Source organism: Hyperolius riggenbachi, chromosome 7, assembly GCF_040937935.1.
Source record: "Hyperolius riggenbachi isolate aHypRig1 chromosome 7, aHypRig1.pri, whole genome shotgun sequence".
Classification (NCBI taxonomy): domain Eukaryota; kingdom Metazoa; phylum Chordata; class Amphibia; order Anura; family Hyperoliidae; genus Hyperolius; species Hyperolius riggenbachi.
Window position 1 is genome coordinate 274200790 of NC_090652.1, and position 26130 is coordinate 274226919.

The 26130-nt window shown below is 46.1% G+C and overlaps 1 long non-coding RNA gene across 1 annotated transcript; it reads left to right on the forward strand.

Annotated features, from left to right (window-relative positions):
• The first annotated feature begins 6933 nt into the window (after positions 1-6933).
• LOC137525847 (uncharacterized) lies at positions 6934-25916 on the forward strand. Its single transcript, XR_011023029.1, has 3 exons — positions 6934-7081; positions 10376-10619; positions 25707-25916. It is a non-coding gene; the product is annotated as an uncharacterized lncRNA (long non-coding RNA).
• The last annotated feature ends 214 nt before the right edge of the window (positions 25917-26130 follow it).

Here is a 26130-nt window from a genome sequence, read left to right on the forward strand (position 1 = left end):
GCTCCGGTGGCTCCTGTTGTCCTGCGCTGCAGAAGCTGGCCGTGCTAGGTCGGCTTCCTGGTCGGCTTCTTGTGCGTCCCACCCAGGGCCGGATTTCTGGCCAGGCCACATAGGCCATGGCCTAGGGCACCAGAAATTTAGGGGCGGCTCAGTGAGGGGCAGTAAAGTTGTTCTATGTAGCAATCCCTATCTTCAAGGACAGCTTTAACCTTTGAACTCTCTGTCCTGTACTCCGTATTGTCCTTGTATCATCCCTGCAACACCTGTAAGCTCTATCCTGCCTGTACACATCAGCCTAAGTCTCATGGTGACACAATGGGTCCATCTTTAACGAGATAGCAAACATAACATAAAAGTTCAAAACATAACTTGTGATCTATACGCATATTACTAAAATAGTTATTGCCTGTGACATCCAATGATGGAAAGTAAGTAGAATTCTCATTGGGGCACACAGAAATAACAACCATACAGACAATATAGTTGGCCTTGGGTGGTAAAAAGTACAAATCCGGCCCTGGTCCCACTGCGTGGTTCAGTAGTTCTGCGCCTGCGCAGTACAATGCTGATGACGTCGGCTGGACCACGTGACCCGCACGGTGGAACGCACAAGAAGTCGACCAGGAAGGCGACCTGGAGAGGTCTGCTTTTGCAGCGTAGGACAACAGGAGCCACCGGAGCTGTGGTGAGGGCTCAGGACAGCTGCCAGGGGCTAGAGGAAGCCCCGGGTAAGTGGATTTTGTTTTTTTATTTTGCCTGGACCTTCCACCAGCCCCATGTCTAACCTTAACCACCCTCATGTCTAACCTTAACCACCTCCCATGCCTAACTTTAACCATCCCCATGCCTAACCTTAACCACCCCACGCCTAACCTTAACCAACCCCATGTCTAACCTTAACCACCCCCATGCCTAACCTTAACCATCTGTGATGCCTAACCTTAACCACCACCATGCCTAACCTTCACCACCCCCATGCCTAACCTTAACCACCTCATGCCTAACCTTAACCACCCCCATGCCTAACCTTAACCACCCCATGCCTAACCTTAACCACCCAACCCTTTCACCTAACCTTAACCATCACTCCCCCACGACTAACCTTTACCACTGTTCCCTCCTGTCACCCGCCTCCGCCAATTGCTGCAAGAAAAGCAATGTTTTGGGCATCGGCACAGGCAACCAGTGATATAGCAGCATTGAGAGGTAATTTTCGCGCCCACTGTGACCGATAAACATTGGATGCTGTGGGAGCCCAAATTTCCCCTCAATACTGCTATTTAATGGGTGGCTTTTGAGGCACCCAAACTTCCGCCGCTAGTGGGCAGTCACCTACATTTCCTGCTACCTGCTATGACACCATAATGCATTCTTGAGTTAACAGGCGATGCTCCATTGGCGCCATTCACACTTGCAATGGCGATCGCGATTTTGCGGCGAGTGCATAGCGATTGCCCTTTGTGATTCTCATTCAGTGAAATGAAAATTGCATCACAATAACTCAAAAAATGCTGCATGCATTGAATTTGCGATTTCCGCGGATCGCTAGCGCTGCAGTGTGAATGATCATACATTGTACACAAAGCATTTCTAATTGCCAGAAATCATTCAAAGCACTGGAAAAAGCCCGCAAAGCACCACAGTGTGAATGGGCCCTTAGAAATGCAGAGGGAAGAGGGCTAAACCATTACTGGTCTCATGGGTATTGCTCCAAACAGACCCCAACCTGACAATGTTCCTATAAGTAGTAATCCTCTATATCTTCAATGTATCACTCTTCCTTCCTTTATTTAATCCATTGTATTAAGTCATTTAGCTTACCTCCATGAAAGTAATAATTAAGTTACCTCCAGTTTCATCCTGCCTGCCTATCTAGGTCTCTATGGTCGATTGCAGTGCGGCACCGGAACAGAGGAATGAGGGGTAGGCCAAAGCTCAAGGAGCACAAAAGACGGGGTTTTTTTTTAACCAGAGTTCTCTTATTTATTCTTCATGTAATATTCCTTCAAATTGCGGACAATACATGTAGATACAACATCAGACCTTCACTTCACCTCAAGAAATGCCTGACACGTGTTTCAGGGCCAACAGCCACTTCCTCAGAGGCACATCGTATACAAAACTCTTGCAGCCCACGCAGCTGTGTAAGCATCGCTGATGGTAGCTCTATTCTACACTCCAGATTGCGAGTTCAAGTTTTGACATAGGCCCATGGATGTTTTGTATACGATGTGCCTCTGAGGAAGTGGCTGTTGGCCCTGAAACACGTGCCAGGCATTTCTTGATGTGAAGTGAAGGTCTGATGTTGTGTCTACACGTATTGTCCGCAATTTGAAGGAATATTACATGAAGAATAAATAAGAGAACTCTGGTTCAAATAAAAAAAAAACATCTTTTAAGTGTGATGAACTGAATTTTGTATATTTAGGGGTGGAGCCATACTATCTTTTTATTGTGTCAGTGTTATTCAAAGCTCAAGGAGGCCAGCACAGCAAGAAGGGGGAAGAGGTGACCCAAGCCGGCAACCAACACTGTCAAGGTGCGGTTTAGTGTGTGAATTAAGCAGGGCTGGTTATAGTAGTAACAATAGGACCTCCAAGCAAAATTAATTCAGGGGCCTCCCGACATAATCCCCCTTCCCTAAAGTGGCATCAGGGGTCCCTTTGTGTCTTTGCTCCCCAGGGATCCCTCTGCTGTCCTGAGGGGCATGCTCCTCCATTGGTCTGTGGCTCCAAGCACTACCACCTTCATCCTCACAGGTACGCTTCTCCTCCACTACCTGGACATTATAACGTGCTACAAAAAAGCTGAAGCTACTGGTGGATGAAGATGATGATGAAGATGAAGAGTACGGCTCCACAGAGGACAGAGGAGCGCACCTGCCGGAACAGGTGAGTCTGTTCTTTGCCAAAGACTCTACAGAGGCCCTACGGAACACTGTTAAGTTGGGTGGGGGGTGACCTGGGAGGTCCCGGCAGATGAATCAGGCCCCTTAAACAATTTCCCAGATTGCTCATAAAGTAGCGGCAGTCCTGGAACCATACACAGGCGGTTAGCCAGTCCACCTGCTGAGCCTCACCATGACAAGTTCACACAACACTACCTGCCCATAATGTATGCACTGGGTACTTGGTTATTGTAACCAAGAACATATGTGTTTCTCACTCTCAAACGAGATAAACAGAGGAACACCAAGAGCCCCAATAGTGTAGTATGTATTGACAAAGGGGATAATGACAAAGAGTAATAGTTGTTATACTCACAAGCATGAGTCACCAATAGGCAACCACTGTAAAGGCAGGTTGGGAGATTATCCTGACCCCACTCAGGAATAAGAAGTCGCTCTCTGTAGATAGTAGAAAAGGGTCGCAACCCTCCACCCAGGGTAGATACAATATTATATAGGAGAGAACAGAGGCGCCAAAAGGATAAAAGGGGTTTTAAATTAGCTTAAAAGCCAAAAATTTGGTAATTACAGGAGGCAGTGGTGGACTTACCTCCTCCAAGCAGACACAACACGACTGTACATTCAGTCTATTTATTAACGAACTCCAGATAAAACAAAGCAACGCGTTTCACGGGTCAGCGCCCGCTTCCTTTGGCAATAGAAAAAGGAGTTACAGCTGCAAATGACAGAGATCAGAGGGTATATTGTTTCTGCTATGATACATCCTACATTTAAAGCTTCGATCAATGAGTGACAAACATGTGCAACATAATATGGTATATTGGCAGTAAAGGTACAGTATTTTGTATTATAGAATTGTTCTGTTGGTGGGTTGTGTTGGTGGGGGGAAAGAATGGGAGGGGAGGAGAACCACACAGGGGTGGGGGATGGGGGAAACCTGGGGGACGGGGGGAAGGGAGGGGGAGAGGCCAAGGGAAAGTTGTGTATCAGGAGGAGGGAGTGGGGGGGGAGGGGTTTATCAATTATAGCCATGGGACGTGCAAGTTACAGATCAAGTAGCAAAAGAGGTGACTGTAGATCAAAGGTAGTAAGAGTGTGAATGGCAGCAAAACAAACGAAACAGTGGCAGCAGAACATACCCCAGTATGGGGTTAAAAATTACAGATGGCAGCAGTAAAGACAAAATGTAAGTGGGTGTACCCACCAGGACTTACCATCTAGCAAAACAAACAACACTCAGCACCTCTGTAATGGCAGAGAGTGTCTGAGCATGCTAAGTAGTGTTCAGGATGTGACATCAACTGGGGAGAGGAAGTGCATCATCAGTGGGCGGAGCATACAAGGACTTACCCTTTTAAAGAGGAGTCAGGCCGCCATCTTGGAAAAGGCATGCCTGGTTCTCAGTACTGATGGGTCACCATGTTGGAGGTGGCCCAGATACACAGCAGTAACTACAACATTTGCCAAAAAGATATAATAAATAGCAGAGATTAACCAGGTCTTGATAAAAAGCATATACATGAATATACATACAACATATAGTTTATAATATTAAAAGTACAGAGTAAAAGGTCAGAATAAAAGGTCTATGTCACATTTGTATTAAAAAAAAAAAAAAAGTGGTCTGATGTTGGTTGAGAAATTCACTATTAAATTAAATTAAATGTTTAACCCCATACTGGGGTATTGTAATGATCGCTGCTGCAGCAGCTATTGCTGGAAGTAGTAGTGCTGCAGCTCAGGCAGTTCTGATCTATTTCCATGCAAGCTGCATAGCTTTGTCTGTCTTTCCCTGCTGTCAGCTTGTGACTGATTATCATTCACCTGTGTGGGAATCTGCATGTCTGCTCCCATTGGATGACCTCAGTATAAAGATCTGCTTCCTGCAGGGTTTCCTTGGATTTTCATAGCTTCAGCTTAAGCCTGCCTTGCTGTCGCTTTAGCCCCCGATCGTGTTTCTTGTTATAAAGATACTTTGCTGGTCTTTGCATCATATATTGGTTCATTGCCAATATATATGCATACCAGCACGTTTATTATTTTCCTTGTATTTGTGTTACGTTGATACATCAGTGTCGCTGATGTATACGTACACGAACTGTTTATATCCTGTGTGCAGTTAGTCAGCTTTCCAGCACGTTTTGGTAGGTTGCGCGTACCGTGACCACCCGTGCTGAGGTAGTTACCCTGCTCCTGGTTCTGTTTGTGGATTGCGTTCATCTCTGCGAAGAGATAACGAATCCTTCTGAATCCTGTTCTGTTACTGTTTGTGGATTGCGTTCATCTCTGCGAAGAGATAACGAATCCTTCTGAATCCTGTTCTGTTACCGTTTGTGGATTGCGTTCATCTCTGCGAAGAGATAGCGAATCCTTCTGAGTCCTGTTCCCTGTGTTACTCCATTCCTAGTCAGCGTTCCTGCTTATGTCATATATCGGTTCATTGCCGATATATACATATGTTAGTCAGACGTTACAAATAGTTTCATTGATAGCTGTAATTGTAATACGCTAGGAAAACATACTTATTGTATATTTATCTGTGTTACGTTCATCTATCTTAATCCTGCTATTTTTTGACTATCCTGTCCTGTCTTTGTGAGGCACGCCATCGCCGCATCGCATTGGCTGCCTCATTCCAGTCTGTCTGGTTTTGGACGCTTGCTGTCGCTAAGTAGCCGCTAGCTAGCAAGCGTTCATTCTGTCTACCTGTCCTGATCTCCTCAGTTCTGGTTTATGCGCTCAGCGCTACTTTGCGCTGAGACGTTATAACAAAAGCATTGTTTGTGGCTGTCAGATCTGCACCGGCTCTGTGCGCCACAATCTCCTATTGGAGTCAGTCCTCCCCTCCACTATACTAGGGATAGCCTGTTTCCTGGTGCTAGTGTGTGTACCTCCTCCACGCCAGCTCATGCGTTGCATGCTGACTGTGGAGAATACACCACCAAGCCTTACAGGTATGTTCTGCTGCCACTGTTTCGTTTGTTTTGCTGCCATTCACACTCTTTTACTACCTTTGATCTACAGTCACCTCTTTTGCTACTTGATCTGTAACTTGCACGTCCCATGGCTATAATTGATAAACCCCTTCCTCCCCCCCCTCCCCCCACTCCCTCCTCCTGATACACAACTTTCCCTAGGCCTCTCCCCCTCCCCCCCCCCTTCCCCCAGGTTTCCCCCATCCCCCACCCCTGTGTGGTTCTCCTCCCCTCCCATTTTTTCCCCCCTCCAACACAACCCACCAACATAACAATTCTATAATACAAAATACTGTACCTTTACTGCCAATATACCATATTATGTTGCACATGTTTGTCACTCATTGATCGAAGCTTTAAATGTAGGATGTATCATAGCAGAAACAATATACCCTCTGATCTCTGTCATTTGCAGCTGTAACTCCTTTTTCTATTGCCTGAGGAAGCGGGTGCTGACCCGTGAAACGCGTTGCTTTGTTTTATCTGGAGTTCGTTAATAAATAGACTGAATGTACAGTCGTGTTGTGTCTGCTTGGAGGGGGTAAGTCCACCACTGCCTCCTCTAATTACCAAATTTTTGGCTTTTAAGCTCATTTAAAACCCAAATTATCCTTTTGGCGCCTCTGTTCTCTCCTATATAGTGTTTCTCACTCTGTACAGTACCTTAGAGGAGTATGCTATTTTAGAAATTAGTAATAATAACAACAACCAAGTTTAATATTGGGCAAGAGCATATTTGACCAGCTCTGATTTCAGGTATTACCGTAGACAACTTTGTGGGGGCTTCAAACCTAACACTGAGATGATGTTTAGAATGACTATATAAAAAACCAGTAGCCACTGTAGGAAGTTAATTTCACTACTGTATTTTTATACATTTTTTGTGCAATGCTTCAACTATACAGCCAAATGAATAATGCAATCATATACTGCATAAGTGATCTTGCCCCTTTCCAGATATATCACTATGCTGAATTGCTGATGTTGCACTCAGCTTATCATGCATGCAGCTGACATTAACTGTCTCTGTCAACTGTCAGGTTTACCACTAAGCAGGGAAATTCCAGCACTGGGCATCCTGAAATTCACCTTCCAGTCTCTCCCTTGGGCCTAAGAGCCACTCATGGCCTTCTGTCAGGTCGCCGGAGGGAAATAGAGAAGTGGTTCCACTATTTAGGCTGATGACTTCAGTTCCAGGGTGACAGTTTAGCCAAGTGTACACTTCCATTAACGTTACCCCAAAGCTCATGTGAAAAAAAATCCAACATAGGCAAATTGATCTCTAGACAAACATTCATAAATGTGTGCAGAGGCAGAGGGTGCTGTTTGTGGTGCTGATGTCAGTAAAATGAGTTGAAATTAAAGGGAATCTGAACTGAAAATAAACTTATGAGATAAAGGGCTTGATTCACTAACCAGCACTAAGCCGATTAGTGTGCCTTATCACTTAGTGGGCACAAACTACAGTGCTAACCTTATCTGAGGTTAGTGTGCCCTATCTGAGTTTAGTGTGCCTTATCTGAGGTTAGTGTGCCTTGTCTGAGGTTAGTGTGCCTTGTCTGAGGTTAGTGTGCCTTATCTGAGGTTAGTGTGCCTTATCTGAGGTTAGTGTGCCTTATCTGAGGTTAGTGTGCCTTGTCTGAGGTCAGTGTGCCTTGTCTAAGGTCAGTGTGCCTTATCTGAGGTTAGTGTGCCTTATCTGAGGTTAGTGTGCCTTGTCTGAGGTTAGTGTGCCTTAACTGAGGTTAGTGTGCCTTATCTGAGGTTAGTGTGCCTTGTCTGAGGTTAGTCTTGTCTGCAGTTTGCGATGTAGCTTTGTCCATCTTTTACTGTGCACAAAACTACTTAAGGCACACTAACTCAGATAAGGCACACTAACCTCAGATAAGGCACACTAACCGGCTTAGCACCGGAAAACTCTTTTTTACTCAGGCGCTAACACTTAGTGCCGGTTAGTGAATCAAGCCCAAAGAAGGGTATGTGTAGTACAGCTAAGAAATAGAACATTAGTAGTAAAGAAAAGAGTTTTATATTATTTCCAGTACAGGAAGAGTTAAAGTGAAACCTCTCTCTTGTCCACAGCCCCCCCGCCCCCTCATAAAGCGTGGCCACCCTATGAATCAGGGCCACGCAGCTTCCCTTCCATATTAATGGCTGTGCTGTAGCCTTGTGAGCCCGCTCGCTCATGCGCAGTAGCACGGAGACCACGCCTCTGGCTTATTGCGCATGCGTGGGTGAGCTCAGTCGGCTATTGCGCGGCAATGTACATGGAAGAGGAGCTGTGCTACCCCAATTTGATTAGCCAATGAGAGACATTAAAATAAAGAGGGAAGCCTCAATAGGATCTTGAGGTCAGCTTTGGCTCGGTTACACTTTAAGGAGCTTCAGTTGTTATCTATGCAAAAGATCTTCTCTGTGCTATTGGACCCAACTTTGGGCAGATACAGTCCTGTTTTCTGAAGCACTTATACATCAAAGAAACAGTGAGAGACAGCTTCAGAGAAGGTTTTACAGCAGGGAAGTTCAAAGGTTCATTAGCTCTGCTCTGTTTCATAGTTTAAAATACAGAGTATGGTTTGTAAATTGCAAATATGACAGAATGGTGCAATGTTATAAAAAATAAAAAGCTATATAACTGTAAATAAAAATATGAGACTCTTTTCTTTCCTACTAATGTTTGATTCATTATCCGTACTACACATACAATTCATTATATCAAAAGTGGGTTGTTTTAGTTTTTACTTTAGTGTCACTTTAACCTAGATACACAACTATTGCACTTGGAATCGGAACTCAATCCTTTGTGTGCAACTTGTCACTAGCCCAGAGCCCCTAGCTGAGCTTCCCGATCCACAGTGGCATAGCAATAAGGGGTGCAGAGGTAGCGACCACATCGGGGCCCTTGGGCCAGGGAGGCCCCAAGGGGCCCTCCCTCAAGCAAGACTATTAGTCCTGTGCTGGTAATAATCACTTCTATAGATACTTTGAATAGTAGTAATCATTAACAAACTGTCCCCCATCCCCGTCTTGCACCTGTGACACTGTGGTTGTCCTTGGCTGGTTTTGATGCACCGTATCAATTATTATGTATAGAGTGCTTGGGGGGTCCCCATGTAAAACTTGCACCGGGCCCATAGATCCTTAGCTACGCCACTGCCAATCAGCATACCTCCCAAGATTTTGACATAAGAAGGAGGGACACTTTAAGACACGCCCTTCCACACCTCTAACCATATCCCTTGTCACACATATCACAAAGAATTGGAAATACGAAATCAAATATTCGCTTTGCATGCAATTTGTATACTACGCGTTAAAATACGCAATTACGCATAGTGCGAAGCGTAGTGTATGCGAATGCTTATGCCCGCATGCAAAAAATTCTACGCATTAATTCCTCTTTAATTGCTTATACCGGGAACTCTTCTATGCAAATTAGATGCGAGTAACGCATTCGTAGTTCACTACGCAATACACATGTTTACTACGCATAGTGAGCGTAAGCTACGCGTAAATTCATAAGCGTAGTTCTGAAACTTCACCTACGAACTACGATACGTAGGTGCGAACTACGATGCATAAATTCGCACTGGCGTAGTTTCTGCTCATCCCTGTTAAGCACAGCAGAGCCCTCAAACAGCCTAAAAAGTTGGCATTTACCGCAGTGAGTATTGCCGGCAATTTGTGCTGGTTGGTTGAGAGACTGCTAGTTAGTTGAGTTTGGATAACCGGGATTCTACTGTATTGTCATCTAAAGAGCAGACGCGAAATTACAGGGGCCTGTGTGCCAAAAATGACTGCTAAGGTTGGTTGAAACAAAGTAAGAAAAGCTGTTCAATAGCTTGGGGGGTGATCAGCGAGCACCATAAAAAACCAAAAACACAAAGACAGCAGGATCCCAAATGGTGCAGTAAGTCACAAAACAGTGGGAGATTAATTGTAAGCGGTGAAAAAGGATACTCACAAAGGGAGGTTGCAGAAGGGCAACCAACCACTGAAGGCGAGGGGAGATCAATAAACCAAATTCCACTCGGGTATCCAGCTGACCGGATGATGGTCACACTCTAATAAGAAGAGACTATAAGGTCCACTTGGTGATGACGCCACAAGGGACCAACTAGAACACCCCTCCAAAGTAGGGTGTAAATGCACAAGAGAGGGGAAGAGGCACACGAAAACTTCGTTAAAAACAATAAAATGAGAAAAAGTTGAAGTGGCTTACCTCGGTTGAAGACAAATTCATATAATTAATCAATTTTATTAGCACTGGCAATGCATTTGGTAGGTCTAAGCCCACTTCTATCCTAAGGCCTGGAACCCACTACAAATCTCTAGCGCAAACGCTAGCGTTTTTAATTAGTGTTTTCTGGCAATTTTAGTAGTGATTTTAAAAAGTGTAAGCTTCTTGTCAGGGATTGTGATAGCGATTTGCGATTAGTGATTTTAATTTTGATTGGTCCTTTCAATGTATTATATATTTTTTTTTTTACAGTTTGCAGTAATTTAAAATCGTAATCGACCTTCATTTAGTGTCGTGCTGCGATAACGACCGTCATGGCGGATCAGACCTTTAAGATCTCCGACGACTTCGTACAAAGTACCCTGATCGGTTGACTTCCCGTTCGTGCCCGTCATATAACATCCCGGGATGTTTCAAATACCCTCCAGCAGGAAGATGAAACAGGGAGCGCTCATCATCGAGGGTGTCACTGGATCTATCTTTCTGCATCGCTATGGTGAGTATTAAGTTTACACCCCAATTGATACATATGAGCCTTGAAGTGAAGTGAAGTGATTGCCCCCCGAGATCCATGCCTCATTCATTTCGATAAAGGTGAGGTACTGAACACTTTTGTGACTTAGGCGACTTCTCTTCTCAGTGACAATGCCTCCAGCTGCGCTGAAGGTCCTTTCTGACAGGACGCTTGCGGCAGGGCAAGACAGAAGTTGGATGGCAAATTGGGACAGCTCTGGCCACAGGTCAAGCCTGCACACCCAGTAGTCCAAGGGTTCATCATCGCTGCTCACAGTGTCTACATCCACACTCAAGGCCAGGTAGTCGGCTTTGAGGTGGGTTCACTGAACACAACAGCTATGTATATGCAGTGAGGTGGGTTCACTCAACACAAAAGGTCGGTATATGCAGTGAGGTGGGTTCACTCAACACAAAAGGTAGGTATATGCAGTGAGGTGGGTTCACTCAACACAAAAGGTAGGTATATGCAGTGATAAGGTGGGTTCACTAAACACAACAGGTACTAGGTATATGCAGTACTGGGTATTACAATGTGCACCTGTCACACAGGTAGCCACTGAATGTGCTGGGCCTGGCTGGCAGTGGCACACACACAGTATGAGTTACCAAGGCTGTCTATGCAACAAAAGTGTCATTGGGTAAGCTTCCAGGGCAGGTCTCACCTGTTTAAAGTTTGGCCAGTACAGCATACACGGCCACGGTTAGCATCTGTCCCTCTCTGCCGAGCCGGGGACCAAGCTCTCCAAGTCCGATAGGGCGGATGTGACGTCACTCCCTCCTGCGTATTTCCTGAATGGTAGTCATAGGAACCAGGGCTCGCTTCCTATACAATGACACAGCGAGCGGCGCCTGTACGCTGGGAAATGGGGATGGATAGTGGCAATAAGGAGTCAAGTCAAGGAGACTTGAAAAAGCGGAGGCTGATCCTCCGTGAAACGCGTTGTCAATTTTAATAAATAATTTTAGCCCAATTGAGCCTTATTGTGGCTCCTTTTTGCCACTATCCATCCCCATTTCCCAGCGTACAGGCGCCGCTCGCTGTGTCATTGTATAGGAAGCGAGCCCTGGTTTCTATGACTACCATCCAGGAAATACGCAGGAGGGAGTGACATCACATCCGCCCTATCGGACTTGGAGAGCTTGGTCCCCGGCTCGGCAGAGAGGGACAGACGCTAAACGTGGCCGTGTACGCTGTACTGGCCAAACTTCAAACAGGTGAGACCTGTCCTGGAAGCTTACTCCATACTGCAACTTGAAAGCTGAGAGCGCCCCTTCTTTTTCTTGTATTTTTTTCAGTGGCACTCGGGAGCAGCCCAGCAGAAAGTGGGTGGCCTGATCGCACCTGGGGTATATCCACTACCCCGCCTCTCTCTTGAAAAGTGTCATTGGGACACACACAAAAAAAAAATAGATCTTAAGAACAAGATTAGCTCTCAAAAGAGCTGTTGTGGGGTGCTATTATAGCAATAAGAATCAGCAAGGAGCAAGCTAACAAGCCAAGAGCCTAACTAATCTTCCCCTAGGAGAAACAATCTACAGCAGCTCGCCCTTCTCTCGCTATAGCAGGCACACAAGTGAGTGTAATGGCCGCCGGAGCCTGCCTTATATAAGGGGGGGAGTGGCTCCAGGAGTGAGTGTAGCCTGATGGGGCTACACACAATGGGCCTGCTGACTGTGATTTACAGGGTCAAAGTTGACCCTAATGGTGCACTATGGGGGCGAATCGAACTTCTGCAAAAGTTCGCCTTCGCTTGCGAACGCAAACCACCGAAAGTTCGCCTGGAACCGTTCGCCGGCAAACCGTTGGGGCCATTTCTAGTCTAGAGGTGTAGCAAGCATTTTCAGTGCCCGGGGACAAAGACAGTTTTTGTACCCCCCTCTGAACTAAATGAGCGTGGCCACACATCAGAATGTGATCATGCTCATGGGTGGAGTCAAAAGTTATTTAGATAGCTATATGTGCCCCCTTACCTCGTTCAGATAGCCAAATGTGTCCACCTTTAAATAGCCAAATGTGTGCCCCTTTAGTTAGCCAGATGTGCCCCCTTCACCCTGTTTAGTTAGCCAGATGTGCCCCCTTTAGATAGCCTTATTCTGCTGCTGTTAGTGCTTCTGCAGATGGAGGGAGAGAAGCAGGGGCACTTCGGGCAACCAGCGAGCCACCTCTCATGCATGTGGGGGAGCAATGGTCATGCTGAGCACCCTCACAGTGCTGCTCCCAGGGACACATGTCCCCCCTTGCCCACCCATAGCTACACCTCTGATCCTGTCACCACCCCCTCTCCTTTTACATTGTAAGCCTTTGGCAGGGCCCTCCCACCTTGTTTATCCTACTTGATCATGCATCCCGCTCACAGAATAAGGTGAACTTGAATTACTGTGACTATTACTCCAGTGTATGATCTGACATTCTGTACTTTATTGCTTATTATCTGTATTGTGTATTCTGGTATTGTGTATTCTGGGTAATATGCTGGCACTATATAAATCAAATGAATAAATAAATATATACTCGCTTGTTTTTTGTGAGGGTTATATTGTATTTTATACATTTGCATATGCATAAAAAAATAATGCAGTCTATAGAAGACATAAATAATTTAGTAATTTTGCACAATGAGATGGTAAGTGTCACTCTTGCACGGATCAGTGGAAACCCATTCGTCATGTCAAAGTGACCTGAATTCAGACGGGTCTGTGTGCTAACATCCAGGTCATTACATCTCTGGGAGGACGGATCCCGCTCGCTCAGCGCGCTGCTTTCCCCAGCTGCACATATGGGCCTATTTAATAACGCCCTGCAGAGAGTCATACGGCCTCATTTAATAACCAAGCGCAACATATGGACTTATTTAATAACACAGTCCGAGCAGTCGTATGGCCTTATGCAATAAAGCAAGGACAACTAGGCAGAGTGTAGTAGCAAACCACAATCAAGCCGAAATATTTTCACTACAAACCACACGGTTCCATACATCCAGGGCCGGGCCGAGGCAGAGGCTGAAGAGGCTCCAGCCTCAGGGCGCAGATAGGAGGGGGCGCACAATTCATTCAGCTGTCATTCCCAATTGTGTTTGAAGCACAAAGAAATAAGAAAAGGACATACATAGCAGTGACTGCAAGCCAGATAACTAGAGATTAAGGTGTTGGGGTTGTTGGGGGCCCTGGGGCGCCTCTTAGTCTAATAGCAATTAGTGTGTGACGGCTGGGGTGGGAGGGATGGAGGGGCGCACTTTGCTGTCTCAGCCTTGGGTGCTGAAGGACCTTGTCCCGGTTCTGCATACATCAGGCGACTTGGCGGCCGATCGACCATCGAATTCCATTATTATAATCGGAATCGTATCAAAATGGGTGCTGCCAAGAGCATGCCCAATCGACAATGCGACCAATTTTGTGCCGAAATAAATCACTTTAACCAGTCGGACTGCTGAAAGATGTAGGGCCGACTTGCTTGATTGGGTGCGCGGCGGTAACAATGAGCAATATTGGGACGAGCGACGAATGCGACAAAACCCCCAATGCTGCCCCCCCTAATGTGCCCTTCAGTGCACTATACATTACTTACAGTTTAGCTCACAGTTTGCTCCAAACACGCACCCCATGTGGTTGTCGGCAGACATGCAGGCAAGTGTGTGACGTCACACATGCGGTCCCATTACTCCGGCAACCAAGTGGGGCACTTGTATAGAGCAAGGAGTTCGCCCGGAGCCAGCGGAGGACAAGCGGCGGTCACGGACAGGTAATATACTGTAGTACACTGGGCATGGGGGGGGGCAAATGACACATTAGGGGACAGTGTCAGACCAGCGAGGTCTGATGCGGCGTCACAAGGCCATTTCTTGATCAATTTCAGCAGTAATCATCAGCTTCCCGTCGCGATTGGCGCTTTTCGTCCCCACAAAGGGACATGAAGACGCGGGGCTAGGCGGCCCTAGAAGCCGCATGCGGTTTCTAGGGCCGGCTGAAACGACGCGGTAAATCGGGATCGGAACGCCGCGTATGCACAATCTACGGTAATCACCGGTAACCGCGCAATGCTAAACGCTCCCATTCACTTGAATGGGAGTGTTTAGCCGACGAATCCCGAACACTTGGCGGTAAACGCTGCCAAGCGTCTCCGTGTGAACCAGCTGTAAAATTAACTTCAGTGGAACTCACCAGTGGGTTGCTTCACAACAAGAGGCGACATAGCCCCCTTCTTGCAAAAGCACTGTGCTCACAGCTGGTGGGTTGGAGGCTCTTTAGACACCCCCTGGCCTGTAGAGTTGGGCCGAACGGTTCGCCTGCGAACGGTTCCATGTGAACTTCAGAGGTTCGCGTTCGCGTCCCGCAGGCGAACCTTTGCGGAAGTTCGGTTCGCCCCATAATGCACATGGAGGGTCAACTTTGACCCTCTACATCACAGTCAGCAGGCCCAGTGTAGCCAATTAGGCTACACTAGCCCCTGGAGCCCCACCCCCCCTTATATAAGGCAGGCTGCCTGCGTTAGTGAGAGTAGGGCGAGCTGCTGCAGACTGTCTCTCAGGGAAAGATTAGTTAGGCTTAACTTGTTCCTGTCTGGCTGCATACCTGTTCTGTGAACCCACCACTGCATACCTGTGCTGTGAACCCACCACTGCATACCTGTGCTGTGAACCCACCACTGCATACCTGTGCTGTGAACCCACCACTGCATACCTGTTCAGTGAACCCACCACTGCATACCTGTGCTGTGAACCCACCACTGCATACCTGTTCAGTGAACCTGCCACTGCATACCTGTTCTGTTCAGTGGACCCGCCACTGTATACCTGTTCATTGAACCCACCACTGCATACCTGTGCTGTGAACCCACCACTGCATACCTGTGCTGTGAACCCACCACTGCATACCTGTGCTGTGAACCCACCACTGCATACCTGTGCTGTGAACCCACCACTGCATACCTGTTCAGTGAACCCACCACTGCATACCTGTGCTGTGAACCCACCACTGCATACCTGTTCAGTGAACCTGCCACTGCATACCTGTTCTGTTCAGTGGACCCGCCACTGTATACCTGTTCATTGAACCCACCACTGCATACCTGTGCTGTGAACCCACCACTGCATACCTGTTCTGTGAACCAACCACTGCATACCTGTTCTGTGAACCCACCACTGTATACCTGTTCAGTGAACCTGCCACTGCATACCAGTTCTGTTCAGTGGACCCGCCACTGTATACCTGTTCATTGAACCCACCACTGCATACCTGTTCAGTGAACCCACCACTGCATACCTGTGCTGTGAACCCACCACTGCATACCTGTTCAGTGAACCTGCCACTGCATACCTGTTCTGTTCAGTGGACCCGCCACTGTATACCTGTTCATTGAACCCACCACTGCATACCTGTGCTGTGAACCCACCACTGCATACCTGTTCTGTGAACCCACCACTGCATACCTGTTGTGTTCAGTGAACCTGCCACTGCATACCTGTTCTGTGAACCCGCCACTGTATACCTGTTCTGTTTAGTGAACCCGCCACTGTATACCTGTTCAGTGAACCCGCCACTGCATACCTGTTCTGTTCAGTGGACCCGCCACTGTATACCTGTTCCTGTATACCTGTATACCAAAACCTGCACTCTCGCCATGGTGCGCACCAGTCCAGCACGGCCGTCACTACACAAACAGCTGTTTGCGGTGCGTTACACGGTGAGTTTGGTGTGTCAGTGTGAAGCAGTACCTTAATTACACTACCTGATTGATGTATACACATGCAAGATGTTTGAAAGCACTTTAGGCCTGTCATTTAGCATTCAATGTGATTTCTGCCCTTAAAACGCTGCTTTGCGTCAAATCCAGATTTTTCCCCGGGACTTTTGGCATGTATCCCACTCCGCCATGCCCCCCTCCAGGTGTTAGACCCCTTGAAACATCTTTTCCATCACTTTTGTGGCCAGCATAATTATTTTTTTTTTCAAAGTTCGCATCCCCATTGAAGTCTATTGCGGTTCGCGAACTTTAACGCAAACCGAACCTTCCGCGGTGGTTCGCGAACCAGGTTCGCGAACCTAAAATCGGAGGTTCGGCCCAACTCTACTGGCCTGGTGGAGTGTCCAGTAATAAGGGGCAGGCATTTGTGGTGCCATGATCCACTGCCGGCAATTTTGGCACATTGAAGAAAAGGGTTTCTAAAAAGTGTTACAAAAACATATCCCATAAGCTATATCAGTTGTTTATATACTGTATATACAGTTTTTGTCCTTCACTTACAATGCACTTTGAAAGATCACTTGACTTCACATTTAATAACCTGCCAGAAGATGTTTCTATACCTCTTGTTGTGCTAAAGATAAACAGGATAAGCATGATCTCCCGGGCAGAGTCTTTTGTTTCTCAAGGTGACTCTATTATCTGTGGTTCTATAAGTTGAGCTCTCCCAAGTACAATCTATTTCATCTCAAGGTGACTCTATTATCTTGGGATCTGCCAGTCAAGCTAGCTGCTTCTCTAAATATACTTGACGTAAAGCAAACCTGAATGGAAAATAAATACAAAAGATAATATGGTATCTGTGGTACACATAGTACATAGTTTATAGTAATAGCCTGATGTCTGTCTAATCAAAGTCATTCTCACTATGAGGTTTCTGTACTAACAGTCCAGAAATGCTTGCAAATGATAACTATGCCCATCTGCAGTTAGACACATAACTGGATATATAAGACTCTACAGTAAGCTTACCTGGAGGCTGCCTCCTGTGGCCACAAAAGCCCTACATTTTCCCCGGTTCAGCCCACAGTTGTTGGGAACAGAACCACATTACAGCACCCTCTAATCTAAGGCAAAACATATCATTTAGAGACGCCAAAATTGACATACTAGAGAGCTAAAAAGAGAACCAGCAGTTTTCCAAATAAATTCTCCCCAAGAATTACTATGTACTATGAAAAAGGGGGGGGGGGGGGGTGAGGAAAAATGGGGGCCTGCTTTTCTTCATAAGAATATTGTTAGTATTCTTCGATTTTAAAATGTAAATATTATAAATTATTGTAATATGAGATCAGTATAAATTAACAATATTTTACTACAGCTAACAATATTTCACTACAACCTAACGCTACTCTCACACAGAACTCTCCCTTCCTGATGCCTAACCCTAAACCCCCCCTTTCTGACGCCTAACCATAAAACCCACCGTATAACTTAACCTAACCCTACTCTCCTAACCCTACTCTCACACAGAATTTGCTCTTCCTGACACCTAACCCTAAACTCCCCTTCCTGACACCTAACCCTGAACCCCCCCTTACATAGTTACATAGTTATTTTGGTTGAAAAAAGACATACGTCCATCGAGTTCAACCAGTATAAAGTACAACACCAGCCTGCTCCCTCACATATCCCTGTTGATCCAGAGGAAGGCGAAAAAACCCTTACAAGGCATGGTCCAATTAGCCCCTAAAGGGAAAAATTCCTTCCCGACTCCAGATGGCTATCAGATAAAATCCCTGGATCAACATCATTAGGCATTACCTAGTAATTGTAGCCATGGATGTCTTTCAACACAAGGAAAGCATCTAATGCTGGGAATACACGTTTCGTTTTTGCCTTCGTTTTAGCCTTCGATTCGTTCAGTAAACGAATCGAGTGTTGAAAACGTATGTGAAAATAGTCATAATCTCATTATAGTTTCGATTAATAGACCCCAAAAACGAACGACTAGTGATCTAACATGTTTGATATTATCTCTCTTTATCCATCTAATCGAGCCATTGGTAGGCTTGATGGCTGTTCAGATCGATTATATGTTCGTTTATGTTAGTCCGTCCCTGTAAAAAGGGATTTTCGTTTCGTTTCTTTGCAGCCTTCGATCATTGGAAAAACAAAACCATCAGAATCGAAAAAAAAAAACGAAACCGTGGGTGGTGATATTAACCGTACGTTCGATTATTTCGGGAACGAAAAGGACAAAAGGCACAATCGAAACGAAGGCTAAAACGAAGGCAAAAACGAAACGTGTATTCCCAGCATAAGCCCCCGTTAAATGCAGGTATAGAGTTTGCCATAACGACTTCCTGTGGCAATGCATTCCACATCTTAATCACTCTAACTGTAAAGAACCCTTTCCTAAATAAATGGCTAAAACGTTTTTCCTCCATGCGCAGATCATGTCCTCTAGTCCTTTGAGAAGGCCGAGGGACAAAAAGCTCATCCGCCAAGCTATTATATTGCCCTCTGATGTATTTATACATGTTAATTAGATCCCCTCTAAGGCGTATTTTCTCTAGACTAAATAAACCCAGTTTATCTAACCTTTCTTGATAAGTGAGACCTTCCATCCCACGTATCAATTTTGTTGCTCGTCTCTGCACCTGCTCTAAAACTGCAATATCTTTTTTGTAATGTGGTGCCCAGAACTGAATTCCATATTCCAGATGTGGCCTTACTAGAGAGTTAAACAGGGGCAATATTATGCTAGCATCTCGAGTTTTTATTTCCCTTTTAATGCATCCCAAAATTTTGTTAGCTTTAGCTGGGCTGCTGACGCCTAGTCCTAAAACCCCCCTTCCTGACACCTAACCCTAAAACCCCCTTTCCTGACGCATGACCCTAAACCCCCCCTCCTGACGTCTAACCTTTAACCCCCCCCCCCATCCTGACACCTAACCCTAAACCCCCCTTTCTGACACCTAACCCTAAAACCCCCCTTCCTGATTTCTAACCCTAAAACCCCCTTCCTGACACCTTACCCTAAACCCCCTTCCTGACACCTTACCCTAAACCCCCCTTCCTGACCCCTATCCCTAAACCCCCTTCCTGACCCCTATCCCTAAACCCCCTTCCTGACGCCTTAATACTAAAAATTATAAACTTTAAACTGATAACTTCCAAAAATGAATAATTTCTACAAAATTTCTACTAAACATTAAAAATGTCAAAAATAATAAAGTTCTAATTTTTTCAAACAATAGAAATTTTCAAAAATTACAATGCTGCGATTTTCAAAACGATAAATATCACGCAACCAATTTTCTGCTTTGGGCCCCTTATAGCCGATACATGCATTAGCTTCTACGGGGCGCCCCAAATCGTCCATTAGCCGCTGGTGCCCAAATTTCATGCTCTGATAAATTCTGCATGAATTAAATTAGGAAAAGCAAACTAAGTGGGAGCACCTAAAATTTATTTATTAAAGCACCAGTTCTTAACTACTGTAGCACTGGTAATACATGGTCCTTTAGCTACTTGCTGACCGCTCCACGCCAATTGGCGTGAACACGGCGGCTCCCCCAGGACCACTCAACGCCAATTGGCATGAAGTTCTGGGGGCGTGTGTTGTAGGAGATCGCGTGCGCATCTCCGCTTGAATGACGGAGCTCCGCTCCACCACAGCCTCCCATTGGCGATCACCGCTAGAAGACTGTTAGCAAGCGAAACCGCCATCTATTCACAATATAGAGCGGGGGGGGGGGGAGGGGCAGGAAAAAAAATTAAAAAAAGTAAGTTTTGTTTAAAAAAATGAGAAATAAATTAATTAAAAAAACAAACAATAGCCTGCAGCAGCGATCACAGACCACCAACAGAAAGCTCTGTTGGTTGACTGAAAAGGGGGGGGGGGGGGGGGGGAATCACTTGTGTGCTCAGTTGTACGACCATGCAGCTAGCCCTTAAAGCTGCAGTGGCCTAATTTATAAAAAATAGCCTGGTCACTAGGGTGGGGGAGGGGGGGGGGGTAAAGCCTGTGGTCCTTGAGTGGTTAATAAATATTTTTGTATGCACTTCCACTTAGTTTGTTTTCCATACTCCAGAGACATTCAAGCTGTATGTGTCTCATTGGGTTATAATGTTATTTTATTGTGTGTTTCTGGAACCACACTTCTGTTGATCAATCCCCCATCCACAGTACATATCCTGACTGACAAAGTAACCTGTTCATTCCTATTTCTTCCTAATTGTTTTCTTTATTATTGGCTAAAAGGAGGTTTGAATTTTCTGGGCAAATTTGCCTCTATAGATCACTGTCGGGTCTTTGGGGTTTCTTGGAAAATTATATTTTCTTACAATTTCCTTTCTTTTCAATTAACTATAATAAGTCTCTGAACATTCTTGAAGCCTGTACCACAGTGCTATAATTATCTGGCGGGAAAGAGCAGTTCTTTATCTTTTCTCCCAGTAATCTTGGCGTTTTAATTCAGCTTTCATCATTGCTAATTCCTCCTCTGCATGCCTTTCATCAGTGTCACCGATCTTTGATCTCCACTTTTCATGCCCTCTCCTCTCTCTGTTCCTCTTACCCACATCACGCTGATCTCTGCTCGCGACAACAAGCATCCTGCAGACGTTTTTGTGTCAAGGGCATATGGTCGACTGTCACAATTCCAATATTTGTCATGTTAGTGTGGGGCGGAAATTATCCGGGCGGGGTGAAGGAAGGTTTACTTCCGAAGGTGTATCAAAAAGTCCCATATCAGAATCAAAGAAAATGACGTGAAGGACATAAGTCACGTATACAAGATTTTGCTCGTGCTTCACCCCAGATGGCGCCATGCGAGGACGCCACGGCCACAGGGCTCCGGTCCTTTTCTCTTATTTCCCCCTAATTCCCCGCTGGCAACCTCCTGACCACCTCCACCCACCTGGGGATCATGCAGGGGCCTCAGAGGTGCTCGTGGTGGGGATCGCTGAAGCCAGGGGAACCTGGACGCCGCTCGTAGTAGCCAGGGGAGCCGGGAGCTGGGACGCCACTCGCTGCAGCCAGGGGAGCCGGGACGCCGCTCGCCTCCACGCTGTCCGCGGTCTATCTCTCCTGCCGGGGACCACAGTGAGAAGGGCAGCAACGACACTGCCCTCAGCCGTCTGGGGCTGCCGCCTAGGAAGAGGCCGCCATGCGGGCTAAGCACGTGCGCCGCCACTCCGACATTTTCAGGGGCCGGTGGCTGCTCCAGCCGCCATCAGCAGCCGTCCAGGGCCGCCGCCAGAGACCACCCCATCGCCGGGCAGGTTACCCTTTGTCCGCAGCCAGGATTGCTGGGGCTGTCGGACCCCCTCCACCACGGGTCGCCCTGAGACCAGGACACCAGCACGGGCATGTGGGACACTCCCCGCGTGCAGAGGAGGCCTATACTGCAGTGGCTTCCCCAGTCACCAAGGGAACGGCCATCGCAGCCCCGGCCCCTGCTGGACTCCCTCCACCACAGGTCACCCTGAGATCAGGTCACCAGCACGGCCACGCCACCATCAATGGAGGGCCCGATGCTGCCCCATCGCAGCCACAGAGGAGGTGATGCTGCCTGCTGCATCTGGGCATCAGCATCCTGCCACCACCAAAGGTAAACCCCCCTGGCCTGTCCACCACTGCTGCTGCCCAGCCGGGGTGGCCCCTGGCCCCACGTCCACCATTGCCCCTGGCCCCACGTCCACCATTGCTGCCCAGCAAAGGTGCCCCCTGGCCCCACAGGGCCCCCACTGTGTCTGCACCCTCATTACCCAGCCGTGCGGACTTGAAATCAGGAGCGCTACTCCTTGGGCAACCTGACCCGAGTGAACTCTGCTGTCCGCCTCCATCATGATGCCCCTCAGCTTTCTCTCTACTTCCGTGGACTATCGGTAGCACCTGTCTTGTTGGGAGCGTGTCGCTGTGTAGCGTCCAGTGCCGAAAATGGCAGCGCTCATATCAGCTCTCAGGCTGCTGCTCCAGTCCCACTCTTTTCTGTTCCTGCTATCAGTGTATGTCCTGCTATGGTTGTATTGCGTTAACTGTACGTGTATGCTGCAATGCTCTCTGTCTTGTTTTTTTTTTTATTTTTGCTTTAATTGTTTTTATTGTTTATATGTATGTACCATGCTTAACTGTATGCAATGCTGCACTCTGCTTAATTGTACGCACAAGCTGTAATGTTGTCCTATGTATGCTTTTCCTATGTATGTGCCATGCTTAACTGTATGCTATTTCTTGTTTCTTCATCAACGACCCTGTATGCGCCAAAACCAATTCCGGGTACAATCCACCATTGTACTTGGCGATAATAAATTCTGATTCTGATCTGATTCTGATTCTGAACCCTCTGCCACAACACATTAATCATCACTCTTCAACTTTTGATATCTTTAAACCTGCCCTCAAAACGCACTTTTTCTGTCAATCATACGCTCTACCTTAGGCCAGTTGGCCTTTGACCTCTGGCCAAGTTGTACTCCTCCTACCAGATAACCTGCCTCTAGGCTTTGAATATTGTACACCATCCCACCTCTTGCCCCCCCCCCTCCCCCCATTCCTTTAGATTGTAAGCTCGCAAGGGCAGGGCTTTCTCACCAGGGTTGCTCTCAGAATTCGCGAATTCGAATTTACCCATTGTCACAGGAGCCCTAGTGGTCAGACCGCAAATTGCCTTCCAATCGGTTTCAGCACACAGACCATGCAAGTTTTGGTCGCACTCGGTGCATGGAAATCGACGGAACTTGGGCAGCAGCCCGACCAGAAGGGAGCCTGTTAGGTACGGTAATTACAAAATACACACTAATTCAGGGTATAACTGCCACCACCTCTGTTTCCTGAGACAGAGGAACTCACTAACTGGCTATTCCTCGACCTGCAAATAAAAAATAGTTAAACACACTCTATTCTGTCTGGCTAGTAACAACAGTATCGTCTCTTCAGAAGTCTGAGTTCAGTTTCTGTGTATGCTGAATAATAGGGTAGCGGAACAGTGAACGACTTTGATAAAGTCTTTTATTCACGGGCAATATAAATAATTAATATATACAGACAATTATTAAAAGCAACAATTATTGAGACAATACTAGCGCAGTATAAAAAGAAAAGGAAAAAAATACTTAGTTTCATTTAAAAATTTCCTTTTGTGGGAAGAATCATAAAGTCCTTGGTAAAATTCTTTGTTTTAGCTCAATTTAAAATCCAAGCAAAATGGCCACCACTTGTTCCTCACGGTGGCCGTGCGTTCATCAAGGTGGAAAATGGAGGAATGAGGGAAGAGCCCCTCGCAGATGCTTTTGATGAAGCTGGTTTGGGGTGTGGCAATGCCGGCCCCCTCTGAATTACCCACCAATGACAATTCCTTCCCTCTGAGAGATTTTGGGTTTAAACTTATCAAATGCCATAACTCACAAACGGTACACGTCATATTCAGGTGGATAACAGATTCATACTTCTCGGAAAATACAGATTAATATGACATCAGACATGGCTAGTGCAACGGACCCAGTTCTTGAGAAGGGTCATACCTCAGTAACCGGACGGGCTATCACGATGAATTTCATATCAGTCCGATGGCCAGATTTTACCGAATAAGACTATATGAATTTCATAGCTGTGTGATGTACGGTTGCCATATAATCGACAAGAAACCATACATCATATGCATTCAGATGGCCCATGGTCGGTGCCGGATAGTCTGGAGTGAAAGCAGGTTTTGAATAGCCCCCTGCTGGGATTAGCTTCCTTGGCTCTGAAAAGACTCCTGGTTTGTTAATTAACATCTGAGTGTTACACCTCTGGCTTAATTAGCAAGTCACAGGGCCAGGTTTCCTGCCAGCTGGTAAAGGGGGGAAAAAAACTGCCTTTTAAAAAAAACAGGAATGTCAGACTCTGATTGCTTGCCCGACTACAATCAATGGCAATTGGCGCAATAAACCGATTGCGTTTTCATTTCTCACGGCTGTTCCGTGACACCCGTGATCACGGGTATTTTTTTATGAATCCAGAAGTCGAATTCGAAGATCGACACCGATCACGGATTCGAATTCGATTGTATCCGAATTTTACTCTCGAATTCAGCCATGATCACAGCAGGCAACAAAAGTAAGGGAGGAATGACAGCTGGGACAGCCAGCACACTTGCAGTGCAGTTTCGACAGGGGTTTTTAAGTTCATGTAGGGCGAAGTCTAGGGTGCCAGGGTATCTGTGCCTATAGGATCCTGTGTTGTAAATCTGAGCCTGGAAAAGGCATGTTTTTTTTTTTTTTTTTTTTTTTATAAAAACTTATTTTAGGGCATAACTCATTTAAAATGATGTTAAATGTTTATACTAACAGTGATTCAGCTAGGACTTTTTTGGCAGACAGTATTTATTGCCTGCATCCCTTATGATATCCGTACTGGAGAGGATATCTCTAGACATGTTTTAGCAAATCACATCTCAGCTAGGACTTTAGTAGCAGACATTGGTTGACTGAGTGATGGTTCAATGAGGATCCTCCATGGTGAGGAAGGATTCCCATTGGTCTATTACAATTGAATGGGGAGCCTCATAATGCTTCTCTCCTGCAGTGGTCCCGAGGGGCAGTGACAGCTGTGGATCGAATGACAACTTCAGCTGGAGATCACATGTACAATGGTGCATAATGTGACACTGCAAAGGGGCACAGTGCATCCGCTCAAGCAGGGGCATAACTAGGGCCCTACTGCAAAAATGATAGCATAGGGCCCCCTTGGTCCCTGAACCCCATGTAGGTCACGTGATCGGGGGTTGGCGAATGACAGCAAAGAGTGTTCTGCTGTGAAGCAGCATCTGAAAGCAGGAAAAAATTACACATGCTCCTTCACACAGTTTTTGTGAGCGAATAGGGAGGGATTTTTTTGCTAATTGACTGCACTTGCGGTAAGGGGGAGGGAGGAGGAGGGGCCTCCAAAGCCTCTGGGCCCTCCCTGCAATGGCAGGGGTCACAGGTGTGATTGTTGCGCCCATGCACTTGAAATATGCTGTAAATGTACCATTGTGCATCCGGCGCAGTGTGAACCCGGCAAAAGTCTAAACCAATCAATGTAATCATAAGTGTAGCAAATTGTGACCAATAGGTAATAATATAAAGCCAATAATACCAAAATATTATAGTATAGTTAGTTATAGTATATGATATGGCATGTGAACACTTATGTGTAGCTAAACTTTGTTGGAGTATAAGATTTAGCATCAGTTCCACTAGCTCCGGTTGCAATGCGGTTTTGCAGATAACATGTGTGTTCATATGCAATATACGCACGCATTGCCCCCAGAGCTGCGCTATGTTTGTTTGTTAATGGCTATGATCACATGAATGCTTTAACTTACACTATTTATTTTATATCTTCTCCTACAGAACAAACACCATCAGCTTCTCTCCATCTGATTCCCAGGATGGGAGTGTCATGACTGGCTGACTCTAAAATGCAATAAGCTGTGTTTTTTTATGGGCAATAAGCTGTGTTTTTTTATGGGCACAACTGTTCCCAGCTGGCACTGAAAGTACTGTTTTTTTTTTCAACAATAAGCAACAGTAAAATTCAATAAACTGGGCACAACTGTTCCCAGCTGGCACTGAAAGTAGTGTTTTGTTTTTTTACAATAAGCAACAGTAAAATTCAGTAAACTGTGGTTTTTTATGGGCACAACTGTTCCTAGCTGGCACTTAAAATAACTTTTTTTCCCCTCAACAATAAGCAACTGTAAAATTGAATAAACAGTGTTTTTTATGGGCACAACATTTCCCAGCTGGAAAATGGGCACAGTGGCTGCTGGCAGTG